Source organism: Peromyscus eremicus, chromosome 1 (assembly GCF_949786415.1).
Source record: "Peromyscus eremicus chromosome 1, PerEre_H2_v1, whole genome shotgun sequence".
Taxonomy (NCBI): Eukaryota; Metazoa; Chordata; class Mammalia; order Rodentia; family Cricetidae; genus Peromyscus; species Peromyscus eremicus.
In genome coordinates this window covers 41,353,473-41,372,912 of record NC_081416.1, presented here as the reverse complement: position 1 = coordinate 41,372,912, position 19,440 = coordinate 41,353,473, and positions in this window count along the sequence as shown.

The following is a 19,440-nucleotide window of genomic DNA, read 5'->3' as shown; positions in this document are numbered from 1 at the left end:
TTTCATTCACATAGACTTGCTGTGGGATGTTCTGTAAGGCAAATGTGTTGCTAATTAGTCAATAAATAAAACACTGATTGGCCATTGGCTAGGCAGGAAGTGTAGGCGGGACAAGGAGGAGAATAAAGCTGGGAAGTGGAAGGCTGAGTCAGAGAGACACTGCCAGCCGCCATGATGACAAACAGCATGGGAAGATACCGGTAAGCCACGAGCCATGTGGCAAGGTATAGATTTATGGAAATGGATTAATTTAAGCTGTAAGAACAGTTAGCAAGAAGCCTGCCACGGCCATACAGTTTGTAACCAATATAAGTCTCTGTGTTTACTTGGTTGGGTGAGTGGCTGTGGGACTGGCGGGTGACAGAGATTTGCCCTGCAGGAAAACTCCAGCTACATAGACTAAAATATTCTTTGTACTCATAAAATTTGTTATAATATTTAGATGTCAAGTGCCATTTTAATTTTACATAATGGCCCACCTTTCTTCAAGGGAACAGCTATCTGTTAAGTTCAAATGGGAACTTAGGTCAGCAAAGACAGATAGCTTGAATTAAGATGGACATTTTTTATTAATTTTCTTTTTCCCCTGACTGTACCTTTACCTTCTCCCAATTGACTAAGCCTATTTCTCATGCTTCAGTTTGAAATTATTGTAGAGACAGCCTTGGTAGAGGATTAAGAAGTAGTTTGCAGTTCTTATAGTTCTCAGAAGGCTAGTACTATTGTGACATGGATGTGTGCTCTGAATTCTTCAGATATTTCTAATGTTGGGGTTCATGCTGGTCAGTTTTAAATATCACCTTAACATACTTTAGACTTACCTAGAAAGAGACTCTTAATGAGGAATTAGCTATATTAGATTGGCCTGTGGACATGCCCATGAGGGATTTTTTTCTTAGTGGACTAATTCGGATGGTAAGAGCCATCCTTTATATGGGCAGCACCAATTTATAGGCTGGGTCCTGGAAGCTTTAAGAGAAAAGAAATCCAGCTGAGCAGAAGCAAGTAACCATCATGAGTGTATTTGTTTCTGCTCTTGATGGTGAATGTGGTCGACCAGATGTCTCATGCTCCTTCATCTGAGACTTTGCTGCAATGATAGACTGTAACTTAGAATTGGAAGGTAAATGAACTCTTTGCTTTTTGTCAGGGCATTTGTCACAGAAATAAAAGTGAAAATATGACAGTTTTCTTTTACCAGTTGATATATTTGAACAAATGAATAATTGTTTATCATGCCAGGAATTTATTTCATCAGAGCCAAAAAACAACTACAAGTCAATATTCTTTTTTCATTGAATGATTCTATAACTACCTTGATGAGCACTGCTACATGTATTTCTTACACAGTATATTAATGAACTAAATAATGTACCTGAAATGTTCACATTTAAAGAAAAGGAGCTATAAAAAGAGACAATAGGTAGAGGAATTGCCTAGTATATGGGAGGCCTTATGTTAAATCCCCAGTGTTGAAATACATAAGTAAAATAAAGGGAACAAGGCCTTAAAAGTTCAATTAAAATCAAACAGGGCTATATGAGTGTGCCCTAATGCAATACAACTTGTGCAATTATAAGAAAACATTAAACCATGAAGATGACTAATGCAAAGAATGGAGAAGATCTTCTGTGGATAGTAAGAAGGTCTGAAAAATAGCCCTGAGTTACTCTCCTTGACCTACAAGACCTCCAAACCCATAGGTATACAGCCAAATTTCCTCCAGCCTCTAGAACTGTGCGAAAATAAATGTTTGTGATTAGGGCATACCAGTCTGAAGGGTTTTGCTGTGGCTGCCCAAGAGCTAGCCATGTCAGGTACTAGTGCCCATTGTGAGTCTTTGGTGGACAGCCCTCACACAGCACCAGGGTTCCACCTTTTTACTTCTAGAGAAAATGATCAACTTCTTCTCATATTCTCAGCCTCTCAGGGGAGTAGCAGATGTTGGTAAGCCATAAGGGAAGTCAGTTACATAGGACATGTGTCACATAGTCTCAGTGATTCCTTCCAGGTTTCCTTTTGCTTATCTGAAAACTGCTTTCCTCAAAAAAAAAAAAAAATGTATTCTTCCTCGTAATACCAACCTCATAGAACCCAAACCATCTCGCTAAGTTGGTGATTTGCAGCACTTCATCCTTATTTTCAATAATTTTTGCAAATTCTACATATAGTTTAACACATCCTTTGTATATCAGTGACGATTAAACCTCAGATACTCAGCTGAAACTTTAGCCCACCAGCCATATATGAGTAGGCATTTCCTTTGCACATGCCCAGTTTGTAAGCTAATTTCAGAAATAGTGTTCTCATTGTTTGTGTCCTTGTTTCTAAAGTTTCCACCAAAATATAATGAATGTCTTGAAATAGCTACTTATCCATTAGTATTGCTGTTATTGTTAGGTAGGTTTCATGCTTTTATCTAATACTTGGCAAATTGGTCACACTTGTTAGGGAGCTAGCTACAGGAGTATTGGTCTAGTGGTTGCATTAGTTAGAAGAGCAGGCAATAATATTCCTAGGGGTTAAGGAGTCTTTGAGTGCTGAGGTCTTACTATGGAGGGCTAGACAGAATAGAGCAATCTGCAGTAGGGCAAACACCATAGTCTAAAATCTTCCAACTTTGAACCTTGCACATGGGCTGTAGGACTAATTCCAGAAAAGTGACCCAGCCTTCATTTTCCAATAATACTGTATAATACTGCAATTGCTGCCACACCTTTAATTGTTAATTTGTTGTTATGCCTATGCTTTATCATGACATAAAAGACTATCAATAACTCACACCTGAGAGTTACTCCACTTACAGAAATCCATGCCTACTTAAGTATGAATATTTACATACAATTTGATGGCATTTATTCATCTCTGAAATCCACCCATGGGTCTTAGAAGGTAAAAGATACTTTACACAGGCTGGTTCAAACGGGCTTGTTAACTAATACATTTCTGTATTATTTAATATTTTAAATGTAAGATGTTATCAAACACTCATTAAATGAATTTTGTATGTCAAGAACTATACAAAACACTTTGATATATCATGGATTAGCCCCCATTGCATGTGAGAGAACAGGTTTAGTAATGATTACATGAAGTTACTGTATTTGGCAAACAGTTTCAAATTTGGATCATGCTCCTAGGAACGACATCTCACAGTTCTTCTTGGACAGTCTTTTCTCCTGTTATGGATTTTGTTTTGTGAGCATCTGACTGATCTTTCTGGATCCTCAGGATACACCAGATGGGCTGCCATTACAGGTAACTCCTGATTTTTGTCTGTTCTCCCTACACAGAAGCTTGTTGCTCATGCTGATGTTGATGCTGAAGGAACCTCCATGTAAAGCCAGTTTCCTCTTCTAAGCCATCACTGTCAAATGTCTGTGGAGAACAATGATCATGTGTGAAGACACTTTTCTGTTGTTATTTTTGCTATAATTGCATGGGGGCTACTATTGGTCTCTAATGGATAAAGACTAGACAAGGTATAAAATACCTTCAAGTTCACAAAATAGGCAACAGCAACAATGTGTTATCTACCCCAAGTTTCTATAGTGCCAGTATTAAGAAACTTTGATTTGGAAGGAAAAGGTCAGGAAAGGTGGCTTTGAAACAAATGCACTCTCCTTGAAATGATCTAATTAACTTCTTTCTAGAAATTTTCTCTTGTTTTTATCCTCAGTAATTGTGATGCTTCTTTTCATCTAAATTTTGTCCTTATTACAAAATATATTTACGTCATGACCAGATGTTATCTGAACTCCTGTCTCCTCTGATATAATAATAATAATAATTTGCATAAGCCTCAATTGTTTTTCTCCTATGAGATAAGGAAACCATGGTCAACATGAACTTTTCATGCAACACGTACTCAGCTTCTGATATCACTCATCTCATCATTGTATTCTCTTTTCTCTTCCCATGTCCTTTGTGAATCCAAATATAAAGCCAGAAAAAGAGGTATCCTTCTTTGTTTCCAAAAAAAAGTAGTAGCTCCTACATATGTCATATAGTTTCCTAAGTTCCAATGTAATCTAAACAATTTAAAATTGAATTCGACACAGCTCTTTCTGATGTGGTAGCACACAGCAAGAATTCTAGTCCTTGGGTGCTGTGGGATGGTCTGTATGTCAAATGTGTTGCTGATTGGTCAATAAATAAATCACTGATTGGCCAGTGGCCAGGCAGGAAGTATAGGCGGGACTAACAGAGAGGAGAATTGAGAGAACAGAAAGCTGGGTGAGAGAGACACTGCCAGCCGCCATGATGAGAAACAGCATGTGAAGATGCCGGTAAGCCACGAGCCATGTGGCAAGGTATAGATTTATGGAAATGGATTAATTTAAGCTGTAAGAACAGTTAGCAAGAAGCCTGCCACGGCCATACAGTTTGTAACCAATATAAGTCTCTGTGCTTACTTGGTTGGGTCTGAGGGCTGTGGGACTGGCGGGTGACAAAGATTTGTCCTGACTGTGGGCAAGGCAGGAAAACTCTAGCTACACTTGGGAGCCTGAAGCATGGGACATGAACCTCAAGGCCTGCCTGGACTATAGGACTAGCTCAAAGTTATCTCAGAGTATGTAGTAAAAATGTGCTTAAGAAAAAAAAACTGGGGGGAGATCTACTGAGATGGTTACTTTTGATTGTCATCTCAATGAGATCTAAATGTCTGAATACTTCTGATTGTCAACTCCAATGAGATCTGAATGTCAACTAAAAGGCACACTTCTGGGCAGATCTGTGATAGTATTTCCAGGAAGGACTGAGTGAGAAAAAATTCTCCTCCAGAGATGGATATACTTGATAATGGAATAACAAGACATGAAAAGGTCTCAGAGAAAAAGCAGTGTCACCTGGGTGCCTTCAGTTGATAGTGCATTTCTTCCTGTTGCTGCTGCTGCTGTTGCTGTCAACCCTTCACTGCTATCAGGTTTCAGCTTCTTCTATCTTTCAATGTAGACTGAAGAACAAATGCACTCCAGGAATCTTCCAGTCCTTCACCTCAGATTAGGACTCTGGAGGCATACAGTTCTATGGAGTAAGCAGCTACTGTATTCTCAGGCTCTCTAGCAAGCAGAGAGGTGTTCCATCATTGGACTACCCTGTCTCTTTTGTGTAAGCCATGATAGAAAATATCATTTTATAATGTATATTTACTGAAAGTTTCTAAGTGTGTCCTGAGAAGGAACCTTCTCTTCAGAAGCCACAGGGCTGAAGTCATCAGAAACCAAATCCAAACCACATCATATAATTGGCTGATTTACAATACAAGTTTAATTCTTACCTCTGATTAATTCTTGTCACTGATTGAAAAAGAGTAGGAGCCCACAGCATGGAATAGATACGTGTTGGAAGACCCTAATAATCTCAGGAACACTGAAGTATCTGATTCTTTAATGCTGCAGCTTTCACAGAAATAAAAAAAAAAGTGCTAACAGATCATTTGAATGGTTGGATGACTTAGAGGTCAAAGGACAGCATGCTGTGCATAGTGCTGATGAAGGGATTCAAAGACTCAGGGACATGGGGATGCTAGAGTGGATTTTCTATAAAAACAACTTAATCTTCCACAAAGGTAAGGCCAAGACATGCTCTTCCCCAAAGTTTAAGGAATAAATTTGGGTGGGCGGGGGGGGGGGGGGGGCAGCACCAGAACTGTTGAAGAGCTCTGTCATTGTCCTATTTGCATGCTAGACCCTACAGTGACAGATGTGGCTGCTCAACTGGAAAACTTAAAAATGCAGTGGGTCTGATTGTGGCTGGAGAGTAGTCCGTCTCTTTCCCTGATTATCCCTGGCATTGCCCACATGGTGGTGGGACAATTATTCATTGGCTCAACAACATGGATTTCTTCTCACCAATACTGAGCTGGCTATGGCTGCTGCTGAGTGCCAAATATGCCAGCAACAGACATCAATTCTAAGCCCCCATGTGTCACCATTCTTTGGTATGACCAGCCAACCACCTAGTGGGAGTTGACTACACTAGAGCATTTCTCTTGTGCCGGACTTCATCCTTAGTGGAATAGAAACTTATTTTAGGTAGAGATTTGCCCTTTTTTTGCACAGAAAGCTACTACAAAAATTATCATCCATGAACTTACAGAATGCCTTATCCACCGTCATAATATTCCACATGTGTAACATGAATTGCTAAACAGTCTTATTAATAAAAAAACAAACTTGGAGCCAAATATTGGGGTTAAAACCAAGAGATTAGAGGAATAGGACAAACAATATCCAACCTCACCTTATCAGCCCTCAGCCTCCAAAGGGACCTACTTCCTGTATACCCATACCTGTATTCCTTTCTGTTCTGCATCTCACTTTCTCTCTCCACCCAGCTACATCACTTCTTGTCTATCTGTACAGACCTCCAGACCTCTATGGTTAGTGCTGGGATTAAGGGTGTGTGTCACTATGCCTGGCTCTGTTCTCCAGTGTGGCCTTGAACTCACAGAGATCCAGATAGATCTCTGCCTCCCAAATGCTAGGATAAAAGGTGTGTCCTACCATTGCCTGACATCTATGTTTAATATAGTGGCTGGCTTTTTCCTCTGATCCTTAGATGAGCTTTATTAGAGTGCACAATATATTGGGGGACACAATATATCACCACACACATGGTATTCCCTCTAACTACAGAACTCATATCACAGGCAAAGCAATACCATAGTAAGCCAGTTTAGTGATTCGTAAAGTGTAAATGGGAGTGGTACCACTCTCAATTACTCTTAGTAACCCACTACCAAATATTTGCTTCCCATGATCTCAACATTCTGATTCCAGAAGGAAGTACCTATCCCTCTATTGGGCTGCTGGGGAGATGGCTACTAATTTTTCTTGATGTTACCTTCCAGCTTCTTTGACATATATCAAACTCTAAACTCTTTCTGTGAGAAAAACATCCTTTTTTCCTTCAGAACCCGCCCCCCCAGATTTGGGCACAAAACACAAGGCAACCGAGATTTCATCCTAAGTCCTGTGCTTGAACCAATGAAATAAATCTCTCCTCTCTCTCTCTCTCTCTCTCTCTCTCTCTCTCTCTCTCTCTCTCTCTCTCTCTCTCTCTCTCTCTCTCACACACACACACACACACACACACACATTCACACACACATACACACACACCACACACACACTCAATCAAGAAAGACTTCTATATTACGTGTGTAGAACTACAAGCTTCCAATCTCAATTTTATTCTCTCTCTCCTTCACTATTGTATATTTGACAAACATCCTTTCTCAATGTTTGGGCAGCTTCATCCATGAGTCACCACAGTGGAAAGGGCAAGACAAATAGTAATCCCTTTCATTTCATTTTCCTTGTCATATACAAAGACACATTCTTCTGGGATCCTCTATTACTTTTAAGTCTGGTCCAGAAACTCACATGAAGGAAACCAGAGCCTCCTCCTGTCAGAGAGGCCACCAGAATGAAAGCACACACACACCTTGGCTACCACAAAACTTAATGGCATCTCAGGCTTTAGGAATAGTTTAAATGCTTTCTTTGACTCCTGCTTTGTTTTACTTTGTTTTGCTTTGCTTTTTTTCCCATCATGGTTTTGTTTTGTAATGAAAGAGATAAGAGTAGAGTAGAACAAGACGGAGGACTGCTTTCTCGACATCTGCCACTGAAATTTCAAAGTTGCAATAATAATAGTAACGATTTATTAAATCCTGCTCAGAACTTCATGGCTTTGCTTAATCTGTTCAGTATGGTACAAGGACGTTACTGATTCCATTGTTCATAGAAGACACTGGCTGAGGATTTGGCAGGATGGAAAGCTGCCCACTGTCACAAGTGTCCTGATTGTTAGAGGTGGTAAAAACCAGTCACTTTTCTGACCTGGGAAATGTCTTTTATAATTTCCAAAAGACAGAGACTTAATGCTAAAATCAAGGCAGAATTCAAGCCTAGGCCCTTCTTACTGCACAGCATGTGCTCTGACTTTTGTGCCGTGAACAGTCTGTGCTTCCTTAGCTCAACTGTGCTGAGCTTCAGTTCAGAGTGGTCACTCCTCAGGCATTGGTCTCCAGGACAAGTTTAGCCCTTTGCTGGTGAGTTCTTGAAAGAATGTTTTAGAACATTCTTTACAAGCACTTTCTTTATCCTTGGACTGAACATTCAAGGCATGGCCATAGTAGTGATGTCTGTGAATTCACCCTTCACTGAGAGCTCTCAGTCCAGAATGATAGGAAGATGATAAAGAGTAAACTAGAACACTAAACAAGATCACATCTTTGCACAACATGTGCTTAGTAGCAAAGAGACCTACTAACTTGTAGAGTTGACATTTCAGGCTATGTTAAGTCCTTGCTGAAGCAGATGCTAGCAGGGTGTTTATCAATGCCTCTCATGTCTAGTCACTGCATGTTCATAACACTTATCAGCCACTATGGCAACCCAACTGTCTCTAGGCACTGATGAGTGTGGCCCATAGGTAGGGGCAAGGTCACCTGCAGCTAAGAATCAGTGCCTAGAGGCATATCTTAACAAAGAAAAGCAAGCAAGTCAACAGGCTATTAATAATGGGATGTGATTTTAATAAGGAAATATTTACAGACCGATTGCTTTAGAAAACTCATCTTGTTCCAATCTCAATAATCTCCTGAGCTGTACAAAATGGAAAGATTTCAATTTTACAGGTCAGGGCATTGAGAAAAAAGAGCTGAACTGACAAAACTCACTGATACAAACTAGGAGAGTTGATGCTTAAATCCTGCCTGTCTAGTCAATCAGCCCCTGAGACATGAGGAGTGTTCCTAACACGTTTCTGTGCTTCTTCATTTTCTCTCCATATCCCCCAGCTGCACCTAGGACTATCAACAGAGAAGGAAAATTTATGTTTTATACATAGTTATATCCACTCAAAAATACTGTAGTTAATCTTCACGGGCCTTATTGCTGCAACTTATTTTGAATGATTTAGTTTGTGAGCCTTACCTAGGGACCCAGAAGAAACATCTACTAATTCTGAAGGCTGCTTTCTATGTAGAGCCTAAAAGAAAACTCTAAAGGTAAGAAAATGGTTTAGCAATGATCAAGTGCAACCAATTATTTCTGTTAAAGTGTTTTCAGAAGACACATGTAAAGAAAGCAGGAGTGACAGGGAGAGGGGATGGAGAACATAACATCTAGATGTTGTCTCTCTTTTTAATAAGAGAAGAACAAGGAAATCTAAGGATGAGAAGAGTGTTTTTTTTTCTATTCAATATTCTACAATTGATTCTGAAAACCTCCAGTAGATTATTTCCTTCATAAACAGGGAATGGTGTAAATAGTCTGCCATTGGGATGACACAGCCCTCTATTCATTCCACATTTCAGTAGACCACTAAGTCCTGCTTCTGGCGACCATTGTATCTGTGCTCTTTTGTTTCCGTGGTCTGTTTATACACTAGCCCCACTAGTCGAGCATGAAGATCAACAGATTTACCGGAACCATTGCAGAGAGACCATTACATCAATGGGTGTCACTGTGCAGGATCTGTGAAGTGCGAAGTGATGAGAGTGTCAACTAGGTACAGGGTCTGAGTGGCTGACACACTCTTTCACTATTAGAATGGGCCGGAAAGAATCGGGAATGCACGGCAGATCTCTGAGAGTCAAATATGGATCCACTCCTTGGTGCTGGCCTGTGGTCTCCAGGATTGGATTTAAAAGTCTCTAATAGGTAGGATACTGTTTATATGCCTAACTTAAGTTCCTCGTCTTTGTGCCACTCTGGTGGGGGAGAAAATTGCCTGATTTGCTAGTTAATGTTATGAACAGAGAAATCAACTAACAAAATGCAAGGCAAGTAAGTTCTCTTCATGTACTTGCAAATGATATCAGGAATTAGTGTGGGAAACATTGGCTTGACCACAGATCTATTACATCTACTTCCTAGTACTACACAAAGCAAAGATGGTGGCCAAATCTCAATTTAACCAAAGTATATTTTACAGATTTCGACAGCATTGCGTCTCAGCCTTTTGGCTAAGCTCATGTGTAGATTTCTGCAGCAAAGCTAAGGTTTCCTCCATTTACCTCATGCACACACACACACACACACACACACACACACACATACATACATACATGTCTAAATCTCTAAATATATATTATATATATTTACTCAATATTCCTAAAATTATTAAAATAATACTTCCAGTAATATTATCTACATATGAAATAGATCAATTATTTCTGGTTCAACACCTTTTAAATGACCAAATCTGTCCAATTCTGAATCTCACCAACTCCTATTCACATTGCCGGTTCTACACTTAAATGTCACTTACAAGTTTTATTCACTAACATCTTAATTAAAATTAGGTTCCCATGTCCCTCATTCTTTTCAAAAATGTATTTATTGTTTTATAGCATTTAGAGATATGTATAATCTTATTTTATAACGCCTGTCTCCTCTATATGCCCAGCTCCAGTGACCTAGAGTATATAATGGATGAAACAAATGAGTGTAAAATGTTATTGACAGTGAACATGTATAGAGCCATGTGGTGATATATTGTGTCCACCAATATATTGTGCATCCTAATAAACTTATCTGGAGTCAGAGGACAGAACAGCCACTAGACAGACATAGAGGCCAGAAAATGGTGGCACACACACATTTAATCCTATCACTTGGGAGGCAGAGGATCTCTGTGAGTTCAAAGTCACACTGGAAACAGCCAGGCATGGTGACTCAAACCTTTAATCTCAGGAAGTGATGGAAGGAAGCAGAAAGGTATATAAGGTGTGAGGACCAGGAACTAGAGCCTGGTTCAGCTTTTAGGCTTTTAGCAGCTGAGACCCATTCGGATGAGGACTCAAAGGCTTCCAGTTTGAAGAAACAGGATCTGCTGAAAGGTGAGGTAGCTGTGGCTTATTCTGCTTCTCTGATCTCTCAGATAAGTTTATTGGGGTGCACAATACAGCAACCACAGAGCCACCCCTGTTTCTGGCAAGTTCTGGATACATTTTGTCTGTTCGTTTGTTTCTTTGTTTCTTTTTGTTCTAAAATGTCTGTGATATTCTTGAATGTATTTAAATAAAATTATTTTTCTTGACTCATCTGTAATGAGTCCTTCCTTACAGCAGAAGTATCCTAAGTCATATCCAGAAATGAGGTCACATTGACATAACTATCAAATACGAGAACAAACTGACCTTCCCACGTGAACTTCTGAAGTCTAACCATTTAGCAAACTGGTCTCTGACTCCATCTGGTGAAGATACACTAGCCTGTAAAAATAACCCACAATTAATGAAAACAGAGGCCATGAATTTAAAAGTGATCAAGGAGGAGTATATGGGAAGATTTAGAGAAGGAAATGGGAAAGGGGAAATTATGTAATTATAATCTCAAAAAATAAAAGAAATAATTTTTAAAAATTCAAGTTTCCAGAGGCTCTGCAGTAACAATACTTCAGGCAGTCATTTGCTTCTTGTACCCAGTCCTCATTTCTGGTCTTCTCAAAGACAGTTTTAAGGTCCTTTAGGGTCCAAGATTCTGAGTCAGGCATGTGCCTCATACCTTTAACCTTAGCACTTGGAAGGCAGATATAGGCAAATTCCTGTAGGTTCCTGGCCAGCTGTCCTATATAGCAGTTCCAGACCAACAAAGGCTATACACTGAGACAGGCAGAGAGAGAGAGAGAGAGAGAGAGAGAGAGAGAGAGAGAGAGAGAGAGAGAGAGAGAGAGAGAGAGAGAGAGAGGCACTAAAGACCTTACACATCTCATTGTCTGTCTTGGCTTCTGGAGAATTTCTTCCAGTAGAAGTCCTGGCAAAGGTTTGGAAGGTTAGAGATGAAAGAAGAGATTTGCTTCTTACCACAGACTCGATTGTGTTTTTCTGGATGTTACAGCTATCATTCCACCACTTTATACCACTCCCCACACCTACTGTAAGGACTTCCATCTTCCTCGGAGTGGCAGTCCTAGCATCTACAATAAGAAATGCTTCATTTGTCCTTTTTAAAACTTACATAAGCAGTCCCCTCCCTATAACCCTTGCCTCTGATGACTCCATCCATGGCCTGTATTTATGCATCTACCCATTTTACTATAGGACTGTTACAATACCCGCTAGCTAATCCCACATTAGATTTCCTTTGGAAAATGTAGACTAGTTTCTGACCTATGTCTCAATGCTTGAATATCCTGAACACTTATCTATGGCTATTTAGAGCACAATTAGAATTGTGTTGGCTTAGGAAAATGGCATTAGTAGGTTCTCTGCTAGGGTCTGTAGTTTTTCCAGCCATACTAGTCCATTAGGTATACTGTACCAGGCATAAATTCTCTCTTCTTGGTGAGCCTTAAGTCCAATTAGACAAGTATTGGTTGCAACCAAGATAAAAATGTCACTACTGTGCCATTGGGAATATCTTTCATAGCTGGTTGTTGGAGTTTGTAGGCTTTATAGCTAGGTATAACTACTGATGTTTTTTTTTCCTTTGGCAGCTTGCACAGTGCCCTCTGTATTTTGGGTTTGTGAGCCTAGCCTTTATGGCTAAACCTTCTCTTCATCTTGTGCAGCTCCTTCTGATACTGTGAAAGGCAGTCCTCAATGAGGAAGCTTCCAAGTCAGTTCCAATATGATTCCTCTAAGTCTTGTGTCTGATATATGTGGTGACTTCATCAGCAGGGCATACCTTCAAGTTCTTAGGGATAATCAAGGTCAATGGTGATAGCCTATACTCTTAAGGCTATCAGAGTATAGGCTATTCAGACTCCCTTGACAACAGCTGAAAGGGATGTTTCCCATGCCCAGCTCTGGCATTTTGTAAGGTAGTCTATGGCTTTTGGGGATAGGAGACTATTACAGAGATCCACAACTGATCAAAATGCAAATAATCAGTGACCTTGGGGCACCCAGAACTGACTGGTACATCTACAACCCAACCTGTACATCCAAGATTCACGGGACATTATAGAAGAGGGGCAGAGACACTGTAAGAGCCAGAGGACCACAAAGTCTGCTGCTAGATTGCACCTTCTAGACATGCCAGGGAAGCTGAACTCATGAAATGTCAACAATATGGCTGCCTAAACTAGACACGAATAATCTCAGCACCAGTAGACATGAAAATATGGATGGGGAGTACTTCACAAGGTGCTACCACTAGATGAAGAGCTACAGACAATCAATGGTTGTTGAGGGAGAATCAATTTTCTACAGGGACAAGCCCTCTGATAGATTATTCAATTCTGAGTGGTCATCCCTGAACCATATGTCCATACTAATACATGATAATAATTATAGAAGTTATGAGTTTGAGAGGCTGTAGGGGTGTTAGAGGAGGAACTAGGAAAGGATATAATTATAGTACTCATGTATGGAATTCTCAAAAGAAATAAAATGTTTTTAAAAATAAAAGACAGACATACAGAGAATCGTTTAGGAATAGAGAGCCAAGAAATAAGTCACACATCTGGAGTGAATTGACTTTTAGCAAGGGTTTCAAGATGATGTAACAGAGAAATGATAGGCTTTGCTATAAATGGAATCAAGAAGACCATCTGAGGATCTAAAAGCAAGAGCCCAAACTAGCAGAGGGAAATGCCGAGCAAAAGCTTGACACTTTTTGAAATTTCCATTCCCTCCAAGTGGAAACTAACGGCCTAGTATAATGAAAAGATGAGCAGAAAATAAGGACAGTGTTGTCCTCGCTGTGTAAGCACCACCTATGAACTACTTTAAAACCTGGCCACTCCCGAAAATCAATAGTAGAAACAATGGAGACATTGTGACATTCCACCATAAGGAGTGAATAAATAAGATGGAGACATTCTTACGATAGGAGTGTTATGGACCTGAAAATTCCAATGATCACTTCTGCCATATTTCCTTCTACAACTTGTTGCTAGTTCATACAGTCCCTTGCCAGGACTTCTCACAGGTATGAACTAACCGGAAGCCACTTTGTAGAAAGAGCTACAAAGGGATTTTGGACTCTGAAAACACATGGTAAACTGTTTTTCAGAAGGGTAGAATAGGGGCTAAGGGCAACCAGCAAATGATTGCCCCCAAGTGTTGCTTCTATAGTGCTTCTGGGAGCTTCATTTTGTTTTTATTTTTAATCTTTCCACCAGGTGGAGTCAGAAGCCAGATTGTTAAAGGATTAACTTGCAAATGTTTGATTAATGTTTCTTTGTCTTCTGGTAGGATGAGAATATCAGAATCACCAGGAGACTGCTTTTCCCCTCCAGTGGTCTTGCTGGAGTGTTTCTTTATCATCACTTTTTCTGTAACTGTTACATTCAATGTGTCCCCACCTGTGACTGTGACTGAGGCCTCTCCAGACAGTGTGGAATGGGTACTTTCCACTCTGCCACATCCCCAGTTATGTCCCCTGTGAATGGTGGATTAGTAACTTCCTTACATATTGCTAAAAGCATTAAAGAAACCCATGTGGAATTTAATAAACACTGGCTACCATTAGTAGAACAACTACATTTCAGTGGCTAGAAAAGAAAACCTCTCTCTATCTTGTCCTTTTCTCCACCAAACCAAAAAAGAAAGACTTTTACCCTCAAAATCCCTCCCTAGTACTTCCTGTGAGTCTCTCTATCCTTTTTCCAGATTCCCTCCAACTCTCTATGATTACTCTCTGCCAACTAGTCACTGGCTCCACTTCCTGACCCAAGGTTGATTTTGTTTAATTAATGCAAACATAAACTCGGAATTCATAGTGTGATTAAATATTTCATAACAAATGATTTAAGAGTCATTGCTAACTGAGAGAGATCTACAGAGAGAGGAAAGGAGAAAGATTACAGGTTGTCAATAGCAGTGTCCAGATACACTAATAAAACTTTTGCTTATCCACAACTCCCAGCTGCTTTGATTTCTTGAGGCTGAAGATCAACCTCAGGTCTAGAGGGTGAAATTTTACATCGGTAGCTCTCAGAGGAAGTGGTCCCCAATTATGTCCTTCTTAGCTTGCATTTTCTTTTTGCTTCTCTTTCTTCACACCATCTCTCCAACCATTTATCTCTCTTCTTTCCTCCTTTCCTTTCTCCCCTCTTTTCTTATTTTTTCCCTTCCCTTCCCTTCATAATCGTATGCTTTCTTTCACAAATATAGGACTTCTTAAGGTGCTAGAAATGCAAATGATGAGAAATCCCTGCCCTCATGTAGTGTACACAGAATAAACACTATGCACTAAAAGGGAGTCATATTTAAAAACATGGGCATGTTAGCTTTTTATCACTGTGACAAAAATCCCAAGGAGATCATTTCAACGGAATGAAGGGGTTTTTGTCTCCTTTTTCAGACCTGGCAGTTCATGGCTGGTGAGCCCTGTTGCTGAGCAGGCGGTGGCTCAGAATATTATGGTGTCCCACAAGGGGAAGGAGCCCTGTTCACCACATGGTAGCTGGAAAACAAGGAGGAAGAGGAAAGGAACAGGCCCCCAGGATCTCCTTCAAGGGCATGACCCCAGTGACTACATTTCATTCCACTAGGCCTTCCCTCCTAAAAATTCCACTACCTCTTAATAACACCACAGGCTGCTACCCAGCATTCAGAGCAGAGGAGGCTTCAGGGGAATAATTCAGATTCATGACAGAAAGAGATAAGGCCTGTGGAGACACTTGTGGGAGCCTGTTTTCGGGTTCCTTGTGGCTTTACCCAGCAGGTCCACATAGAGGATAATTAGGACCACGAGCTTGAGTGCAGATGTCTGAGATGGTCTGCACTTGGCTGTGCTGCAGGGGTGGGGGGGTGGGGGCTGAGGGGGTTGGGGGGTCTTTTGCTCCACCCCTTGGCGTCTCTATAAATACCTGGGGCAGAAACAGTCGGGGGCCCGTTGGAAAAGGTTCCAGGCCCTCTCAAGGTTATCCTTTATTTTCTGTTTATCTCCGTAAGGTTCTCCACAATAAATCCTTCTATCTAATATTTCCTGCTGTTCACACTCAAGAAAACTCTGGGGAACTGTGGGGTTGGTGAGTAAATGCCCCACAGACGCTGAGTAAGATAAGGGATTACAGGAGGACATAGGGGTGACTTTGTGATTTACTTGGTATTTCACTATTGGCTTTTGGGAGATTTTGACATAGGTACAAAACCCTGAAGGTAATGAAAGTCAGTCATGAACACCATGCTGGGAAAACTGGTCCAGGAAAGTAGAACTACTATTACCATTGCAAAGGGCTTGAGGCAGACTTCTGCCTAGCATGCACGGAAAATACCAAGAAGGCTTTTCAAAAGTTCTTCTTTTATACAATACATCCTAATCATAGCCTCCCCTCCCTCTGCTCCTCCCAGGCCTTCCCCCTGTACTGGCTGGTATTGTGTGGCAACTTAACATAAGTTAGAGTCCTCAGAGGAAGGCGCTTCAGTTGAGGAAATGCCTCCTTAAGATCCAGCAGTAAGGTATTTTCCCATTTAGTGATCAATGGGGAAGGACCCAGTACATGGTGGATGGTGCCATCTCTGGGCTGCTGGTCCTGGGTTCTATAAGAAAGCAGGCTGAGCAAGCCATGGGAAGCCAACCAGTAAGCAGCACCCCTCCATGGTCTCAGTATCAGCTCCTGTCTCCGGGATCCTGCCCTGTTTGGGTTCCTGTCTTTGATTTCCTTCAGGGATGAAAAGCAATGCTGAAGTGTAAGCCAAATAAATCCTTTCCTCCCCAACTTGCCTTTTGGTCATGGTTTTTCAACAAAGCTATAGAAACCCTAACTAGGACACTCCTCTTCCCCTCCCCCGATCCACTATTCCTCTATTTCCCTTCAGAAAAGAGCAGGCCTCTTAGTGCTACCAACCAAGCACAGCTTTACTTGATGTAATAAGACTAAGCACAAACTCTCATATCAAGGCTGGATAAGGCAGCCCAGTAGGAGGAAAGGGTCTCCAAAACAGCAACAGGGCTCACCAGCCATGAACTGCCAGGTTCTGAAAGAGGAGGCAAAACCCCCTTCCTTTCATTAAAATGATTTCCTTGGGACTTTTGTCAAGGTAAAATAGTCAGAGACACCTCACACTCCCGCTGTTAAGAATCCCACACAATTCCAAGCTAAACAACCACAGCATGCATGCAGAGGACCTGGGCAGACCCATGCAGGCTCCATTCTTGCCTCTTCATTGATCTTTGTGAGTCCCTATGATCCCTGCTTAGTTGACATTGTGGGTTGTGTTCTCCTGGTGTCCTTGACCCCTCTGGCTCCTACAATCTTCTCTTGCTCTCTTCCCTAGGGTTCCAAAAGCTCCACCTAATGTTGAGTTGTAGGACTGGAGTAAAGGAAACATGGGAACGCAGTAAGAAAAGCAAATAATGTTCCTGAGATACCCTTAGAGGGTTTGTGGGGAAAAGAAACATGCTTGACTTAACCTGCTTAATTTGTGTGGTAACTTGATCACTTTGGTTGTGATGTTGGGAGTAGCCTGGTGTGTTAGGAAGGAAATCAAGTTCAGGGGCAAGTATCGTGACCTATGCTGCAAATGAAACAAGTTCCTCTTTTATTTATCATGGTGTAGCACATTGAGAAGCATACTGTAAAAGGAAAATACCCTAAACAAAAAGGGCACAGATACATCAAATAAAACATTCATCACAGGTTAGCAATGGATCCCAATGTGAGGATCTCATCATGGTGCTGAGCTGAGAACCTACCTTTCTGCTGCTGCTAACCACTACATAGGAACTTCTTTCTTCCTAGGATAAAATGTCTATGGACTGAGTACTCAAAATTCAAAGTACTGTTTCTACTGAGTGTGTATCATCACACTATTGCTAAGGCAAAATGCTTGATGCTGATGTATAATAAGCAGGTGCTGATGCAAAAACCACAGCTCTCATTTTAAAGGGAATAAAAAAAAATAGTTTATGCTGGAACACTTTTGAGTGACCATGGCCCAAGAACACAAATTTACATTACCCTAAATTCCATGGTTCAATATGGAATCAGTTTCATGAAGTTTTAGAGCAAAGTGTAAATGGAAGTTTCTTTGCCTCCAGCAACTCCCAATTACCTGGCAGCTACTTCTCAAATTATCACACAGAGGCTTATATTAATTATAAATATTTGGTTGATGGCTCGGGCTTATTATTTACTAGCTCTTACATTTAAATTAACCCATTTCTGTTAATCTATTCATTGTCACATGGTCTGTGACTTACCAGTTCTCCAGCATACTGCTTCTTGGGTGGCTCCCAGCATCTGTGTCGACCCCACCCCTCTTCCTCTGAGTCCAATTTGATTCTTCAACCTAACCTTATCCTGTCTTCCCATAGGTAAAAACATCTTTATTATCAACTGGTTAGAGAAATACACATTCACAGAATACAGAAGGACTATCCCATAGCAGCAAAGAAATTCATAAACCAAGGCAAGTTTAAAATACAGTGGTGGATCCATCAGAGATGGTTACAGCGAGATGGGGAAAACTTTCTATAGGCCCAAGACATTGCCTGATGACATAACTTAGCTTTAGGAATTGTGAAAACTAGTGGTCTGCAGAGTTAACAGATTCCAAAAAAGTTTCTATTAGTTACCAGATGTTAGTTAAGACACAATGGTGTAGGCATGGGATAGCTGTTCTGGAGGGCTAGAACTAGCCCAAGATAAGGCAATTAGCCTCTGGACCTGCAGCATTCCCATTTCTCCACAGCACTGCCATCCTAATCAGTTCACCAGTCTCTGCAGACACAGCTTCCTTTCAGGAGTTTTCACCCACACAGAGGATTTTCTTAATATCTATAGAGATTCTGGAGACTTAGACTCTGAGTATTGTTTGGAAGTAGATCAAATCAAGCTTTTCTAAAAGTGTTGTTAGAAATCTGAGACATATGAGAAGGGGAGAAATGTGGCTAGTATAAGCAAAAGGTGTTTGGAGGTGAATGTGCAAAACGAGAGCTGATTTTGGACGTGTTAAGTTTCATAGGTAAAGTTTGCAGATGAAGTCTATAGCGATGCCACGGAAGCAGCCCTGAGCTTACTGAAAAGTGTTAGAGTATGGACATTTTATGGGAGGCCTTACCATCTTGTAGGAGGAAATGGTGGATGGGCTGGGGGGAGGAAGGCTAGAGGGGTAGGAGGAGGAAAGAGGGGGATCTGTGATTGGTATGTAAAATGAACAAAAGAATTCTTAAAAAAGATTTCTTATTTTTTGAAAGATCTTATCTTTGGAATCCTCAAACATAAAGGAAAATTTTTGCTATGATATATTTCCTGAGTGTTTCTTCCCTATAGTTAAGTCAGATGAATAGTCTCTGTGAAATTCACAAAGTGTAGGGTTTTTTTTATTATTCTGGTGATGAATATATGTATATATTATACATATATACATAATATGAATGTAGATTCATGAATGCACTAAATTTTATGGTTCTCATTACTATGGCATTTTTAGACACCCATCTGTCTAGTATATGCTGTTGGAACTTTTTTCCCCTTAAATATTGAATATTTACTGAATTGCTTAGTATATATAATCAGAACCAC